The 7,531-nt window shown below is 25.8% G+C and overlaps 1 long non-coding RNA gene across 1 annotated transcript in view; it reads left to right on the forward strand.

Annotated features, from left to right (window-relative positions):
* LOC107884264 overlaps window positions 1-6,256 on the forward strand; it is an 18,762-nt gene extending 12,506 nt beyond the window's left edge. Inside the window, exon 3 of the long non-coding RNA XR_001679802.2 lies at window positions 5,994-6,256. This is a non-coding gene — a long non-coding RNA (uncharacterized LOC107884264). The remainder of the gene's footprint in view (window positions 1-5,993) is intronic.
* Window positions 6,257-7,531: the final 1,275 nt, after the last annotated feature.

The following is a 7,531-nucleotide window of genomic DNA, read 5'->3' on the forward strand; positions in this document are numbered from 1 at the left end:
ATTTGCTTGACGACATTTTTTTTTGATAAAGATAGACAAACTTATGAATAATCTTGTAGTACATTTTAAAATCTTAGATTTAAAAAGAAAAATTTTTATGAATTTCTAACTCAAAAGAATTTGCAAATTTTTGTAATTTTTACGTACCTATTTTGTCAATATTTGAACTTTAATTGCTTATAAAAAAAATTGTGACTATGGATTTTTAATTTTTTTTACCTGCCTTTGAAACAATATACAATAAACAATATATAGGAGCCTTCTATTAAATTTTCAAGCTTTTTTATCCAACAAATAAAATTTTATTGATATTTTTTAAAAAAAAAACTAAAAAAAAATGGAAAATGAAAATGTCTCTAAACAGTTCAAAATAAATCAAAATATTTGGAAAATGTTATGGTGTATAGAAAATTCTAATATAAACATTCAGTCAATATTTCATGTACCTACGGTAATTTGTTTAAGAGTTGCAACAAAAACCAAAATAAGTTTTCTCGAAAACAGATTTTGCGTAAAAATTCCGGTTTTTCCTTAATTTTTCTTTTGTTTTTCACAGCGCTTTTGAAATCTACTTGGAAATTTTTACTTTTGACCTCCCAAAAAGTGATGATAGACACAAAAATAAAAAAAAAACACACATCATTGTAATATCAATACATTCATTGTCATTTCTCTCAGAATCTAAAAGTTTTAAGTTAATAATTATCAAAAATATAATATTATTAGTTATTATTTCCACAAAAAATCTCGAAATCACGAAATTTGGTTTTTATATATTTATTCTCAGAAAATGTATTCTACGTCAGAAAAGTATTAGATATATGGTAACGATAAGAAATATGAATTTCAAAATGTTGTTAGTGATATGTATTCAAATTATGTAAAATAATTATAATTTGAACGTTAAGTTCTAATATATAAATTGATTTATATTTACACCAATCAAAAATATTCTTCTTCTTCTCTTGGCATTTCTACTCTCTAAGAGTTTTTGCCGCCATTACTACAATTCGTCACCTATCTATTTAAATATAAATATATATTTAAATATTTGGAAACGAGATCCTACATTATATTATAATCTATTGCATGTTATACACATCCGTCCAACTTTCTTTTAAATTTAAAAATGCCCATTTATTTCAGTTAGGCCAATGCATTTAACATTTTGAAAAATTAGTGGAATAGCCTGACGAATTATATTTATATAAATAGGTAATCCAAAATTTCAATATTTGAGACTAGAATATAAATAAATTATATATTAATATGTAGATTTCAAATTAATAAATTATAATTTATAAAACAAACGTTTTTACTGTATGATAATATGATTCCAATTAAGTGCGCGTAAAGTTCTGAGTCTATTTATTATATTGTTAAGTCCTTCACCAATTAATCGTGAATACATACATATTATAAAAGTACAAAAGACATTTATTCGATGTAATTACTATAAGAACCCGTTTCACTTGTTCAATGATAAAACTGTTACTTTTTAATGAAACATAACCTTAATTAGGTATGTGCTACAACGTAATATTTACGAGTTCATTGAAGTAGAATAGTAGCTATGCATAAAGTATAAGCTTCGTAGAAATATTTTATAATTATGTTTATAAAAAAAAAATCTAGAATTCAGAATGAAATATAGAAGAGGGTTATTAATTAAGTTCACAAATTAAATTATAGTTTTAATTCAACTCAATTAAGTGTTAACAGCTCAATTGCATCAATATGTACTTTCCAATATAGGTACCTATAACTCATGTATGGTTTTCGAAATAATTTCAAGTACAAAAAAGTTGTCAAATCAGTAGATGTTTGATGTAAAATAAATATTAAGAAATAACAGACAATTATAACGGGAATCATTATTGCATAACATTTATTAATAAAAATGATTTTATAAATACATAAACTTATCCGCAAACAAACAATATGCTTACAGTTTACATAATAGGCTTATACATAAAAAGATTATAATGATGAAAAAAATATAAACATTTAGGTAACACAAAACTAATGTCACTTGTAACCGAAGCTAAGGGCTCAGAAAAAAAACTTAATAAATTCGCTTAATTTTTGTTTTAATCAAAACAATAATAAATATTTATTTAAATACTTATTTCGTAATAGGTATAGTTTATAATGTTTAAAGTAATTACAAAATTAAGTAATATATTATTTGTATTTACTAAGCAGTATAAAATATAATTATTAATTAATATTTAATATACCAACTTTTAAGTGTTCAAAACAAATTGATGGCTATTTAAGCGAAGGAAATAGATTAAAAATAATGAGGTAACCGCAACTAAAAATTAAAAATTAGCTGTTGGGTAATTTAAAACGGGCTTAAAAATAAATAAAACAACCTTATAATTAAATACTTATAATGTTAAAAATAGTCGTGTATGGTAATTGAATACATTAAGAGTTGAAACATTTTGGGTGCATATCGCTAAACAAATATATCTTCAGAAACTCTAAGAAAACAGTACAAATATTATGCAGCTATTTACTAGATAGCTATAATATATTAATTGTATAATAAATATTTTTGAATCGAATTATTACACAATAAATACTCCAGATTTATATTTATACGTGTTCAAATCGTCTCCATACGTAACAAAACCATTCAAATTACAATGAAGTATTACTCTATGAAAAAAAAAAACATAGTTTTATAATATTATATTATAACTATTAGGAACCTAACCTGTATACCTACCTACTTATATAGTGAAAACCTAGGCCAAATGAATGTCGTTCCTCAAAAAGAATATACCGTGACAACCGTCTAAAATATTTTCCGTGTTCACGAGTTTGGGATCTGGACGTTGACTGCATCGCAAATGTAAAGTGTATATTATTATGTAGGTATTATTCCTTTTTTATGATATAATATATAAAATCTAAAACCGTAAAATTTAAATTTATGTACTGGAAATAAAATTACCCACCCGACACAAATACATATGATTATTTAAAAAAGTAGGTAGGTAGGTACCTATACTACTCTATTTATAATTTAATAATCTTATTTTATTTCAATGCCTACATTTTTATAATTTGCAAATTTTTTATTTTTAATTACAATATAATATTATATGTATTAAAAGTAATTTATACACAATAAACAAATAAATAATAATACCTAGTAGAAAAAGAGATGAAATGAAATCTCACGCCTTCTGATTTTAAATTATTTTAATGTCGAGGTCATACGACATTAGTTCCGTTATCGTCTGAGAAGATTCCTTGGAAGTGTGTTTGAAGCAAGATAACTGATTATAATTGTAAGATCTGATTTTAAGGACTAATTTGAACAAATCAGGGTGTTTCGTTAATTAAACGAAAACTGAATGCTTTGGAAGTCTTGAATCTTTCTCTTAAGTCTTAATAGAGTACTTATCTGCAGAACCCCTGAATGCAATACTCAAATAGTGCATTCCAGAGGCTTATATGAAATAAGTTTAAGATAAATTGGTAAGTTTGACCGAATAAGTGGTCTTTACAAGTAAAGGTTTCAGAATTTCAACTTCTTGCCCTTATTCAAGACGAGACGACCCGGGTAAGCAGGTATCCGCAGTGTTTTGCAAAAATATTTCAAAACCTCAGATGAGTGAGAGATCAAATTGTATTGTTACACCTGCAATATAGGCCTGAGCGCGAATGTGCAGTGTAAAAAAAGGACTTTGTTCGTTATTTTTATACTAGCTAATAATTCAAAACAATAAAATAAAATCACTTAATTATTTTTGATCAAATAATCTATTCTATAGAATTTCCATGGAATAAGTTGACCTATGCGTTCTTAGTTAAATGTTTGTTTTAAATATGTTAATTCATATACCTAACACAGATATATCGTATACCTTATAAGTTATAGTAATAATGTAATGTATTTCGTAGATGGGCTGTATACAGTATACTATCAAACAATAATATTCATAATATTTGACACTTTAATATGCGGTTAATAATACAAAATATACCTATGTATGTATAGGTACGTACCTATCTATATAAATACGTGTTTTATAGTTGATTTTTTTATTAAAAAGAAAGGAAGAAAGTTATTTCAGCATAATATAATATCAACAGACGGTTAAATATGTAGGAAAAAAATGGTAGATCGAAAAGTATACCATAATATACCTATTCAATTTCAGTTTTAGTTTAATTTTCTTACATTTTCTTTATTATTTTAATATTTTATTATAATTTCTATTCCACCAAATATTAAGGAGTACATAAGATTTCTTTTTTACTTTAATGAATTTTATTTTTTATATATAAATATAACATTAATTAAATAATATAAAGCATTTAAAAATTATAATTTATATTTTTGGACGTAACTACTTACAGCAATTAGTATTTTTGTACAGCATATCAGTATGGCGGTAACATTTTGTTACAATGGTAGAAGGCTGATTTTAATTTATACTATTTTTTTTTATTAATATATAATAATATGGAATATCATGTCTGTAAACATTTTGAACACCCCAGGACACCCTGTACTTGAACTATGACGTTTTTGCAGCACACATAAATATGGGATGGTATAATATGGTTGGCCACGTCAGTATTTTACCTACTTACTACTTAGTGTATACTATTTACAAGAATGTAAATAATGTAAAAAAAAAATAATTAAATATAATATAATACTAATTATTATTTGCATTATAATATATTTCTTACGTCATAGTTAATATATTTAATTGTATAGGTATTATATAACTAAAGAAAACAAAGCGATAATTTAAATAAAACAATACTACGACAGTTCGACGGACGATGGTTGATGATCGATATTATTAATAGTTAGGTAATATCATTGATTATATAATATAGTGTAAGTATAATCAATATTCAATGGTAATACTTAATATAGCCATATAGGTATATAGGTTCCTAACTAAATATATTGATCACATAATATCTCATAATATCCTTGTATACAAACTTTAATATTTAACTAGATTAACCTACTATTATTTCACCACATTAACTAAACAATATTCTTTTAAAATTTAAATCAACTCTAAACATTTTAAAATTAGTGATACTGGCAGTTTGCAATTGATAGTAAATGCACTATATGTATTTATTTAATAAAAAAAGTAATAGGTGAATAAGTTTCTTAACTACGTAATAGGTAATATTAAATATTGTTATGATTTATAGATTATAATAAATAATAAATAATAAATAATAAATAATAATTTATTTATATAGTACCTATACATATTTTCCTTTAATTACATATTATAAACTAATAATATTGTAATTTGTAATTATCTACTTATATAATTTGTATTCCTATTCTATAGAACTCTTCAATTTTAATACAATTATGATTATTTAATATCAATTAATAAACAAGCAATAAATTCCAAATGATTTGTTTGGTCGTTTGGGTAAGTATAGTAGATAGGTACTTATTAGTTATTAGATACTGATAATGGTACTTATATGTATATACTAAATTATAATATCCAATATGTACTGTACCTACTAATTATTTTGATTTCAATAAAACAAAATATATTTAGACAATATTTGAGCTTATTGAATTTAAGCACGTGTGCGTTGCATTAATAAAATAAGTATAATTACTTAATAAAAGAAATACTTAACTAATGAATTTTTTATTGATTATTCTACAAATTTGAATTTAAATATAGTTATTAATTATTAACATTATAAACATAAATCCTAATCATGTTAGATGGTAAAATTTAATAATCTTCATATAATATTTAAATAGCAATTAATTTGACTATGAAATTTTATAATAATACATTAGTTATTACGTATTACTTACTTATTATATATTTTTAAGTATTATATATTAATGTATAGTGTATAATGTATATAATATTATATTCTGTTCAGTCAGTTAATTTATTTTACAAATTGTTTGGTGACGACATACTAAATTATAAATTATAATCATTTATAATCAATTTCAGTAATTGTACCGGAGCTAAATGTACAAATACCAATAATTCGGAATTCCCGGCTACCGACATCGTATAGTATTCAACCATACAACCAATCGTCGTTGAGACGAAAAAATCTTAAAAACACGAAAAAAATTTACAATTTTGAGATATTCATATTCCTGGATTCAGAAAAAAATAAGCTATTTATGGATAAATTCTCCTATGTGCTATCTACATTGTAGAAGTAATTCAAAATAATAAATAAATTCTCATATGTGTTACCTATACAATAGTCAATTATGCATACAATTTATGAAATACCTTCTATGTGATGTATCCTTCATAGAAAAATCCTCCTATGTGTCCAATTAAAAATCCTTTATGAAATAACTCACTATCCTGAAACACCGTGTTTTTGTACGATGGAGGTTTTTTTCGTGTTAACGACGCAATATTATTTTTATCACTTTTATATTTTGTTCATATAATTTAAACTGTGTTATCTTTATCATCAATAATCGTCAAGACACTAATGCGTTCAACATAACATTCAACAGTGAACAGGGGGACGGAGTGGCCGAGCGGACTAAGGCGTCGGCTGCGACGCACACCGTCGCCGGTTCGAACTGGGACACGGGCGACATTTTTCTTCGGACAGTCACGGTGTCCGGAGAGAGAGGCCGCCATAGCAGATACCTGTAGTTTCCCGTTTATACCTTTTTAGTTTTTGTCTGGAAAAGGCTATGTGTAAATCAGGGAACCTGTTTTTTGGCGGAAACGGGCCATGCCCAGATTCCTACGGGTGCCCACTTAAAAATTCTGCCAAAAACCAAAAAACACACATGTGTTCAAACCAAGGACTGGAACCTTTTGAATTTATCGGTATCGTTTCCGGTACCGGGTTCTCCAAAAATAAAGTAACGATTCCGGTTCGGTTCTGGTTCTTTGATGAAAAAAAATAAAGGTACCGATGTCAAATAATTTAGGTTCCGGTTCAGATAATTTTTGTTACCAAAAAGTATAATAATTTCAAATAGTCATCCCAGAATGTGAGTATAATTGAGGTTAGGTTAGGTTTAATTGAGGTATGAGATATATTAGAAAACTCATAATATATCATAGATACATACTACATAGGTTATACACAAAACCGTAATACCTTTAAATATGATAAATAAAATTATTTTATTTTTGAACCTAAAAGTACCTTTTTAATTTAAAAATTCCGGTTCGGTTCCGGTACTTTATTATATTAAAATAAAGGTTTCGGTTCCGGTTCCGGTTCTTAATATTTTAAAGGTTCCGGTTCGAGAACCGGTTAGGTTAGGTTAGGTTCCAGTCCCTGGTTCAAACTTCAAAACCTACAGTACCCTTCCCCACAGTTCCACAGGTTAATGAACTCAGTTGTGGAAGCCTCAAACCCTCTCCCAAAAAAAAAAAAAAAAAACAGTGAACACTATTGTCAGACCTGACATACTTGTTAGTGTTTGAAACACACCATGTCAAAATATCATAATACTATTTTACTATTTTGTATGGAATACCAGCATTATTTTTATATTTTT

This window comes from Acyrthosiphon pisum, chromosome A1 (genome assembly GCF_005508785.2).
Source record: "Acyrthosiphon pisum isolate AL4f chromosome A1, pea_aphid_22Mar2018_4r6ur, whole genome shotgun sequence".
In the NCBI taxonomy this organism is placed as follows: Eukaryota; Metazoa; Arthropoda; class Insecta; order Hemiptera; family Aphididae; genus Acyrthosiphon; species Acyrthosiphon pisum.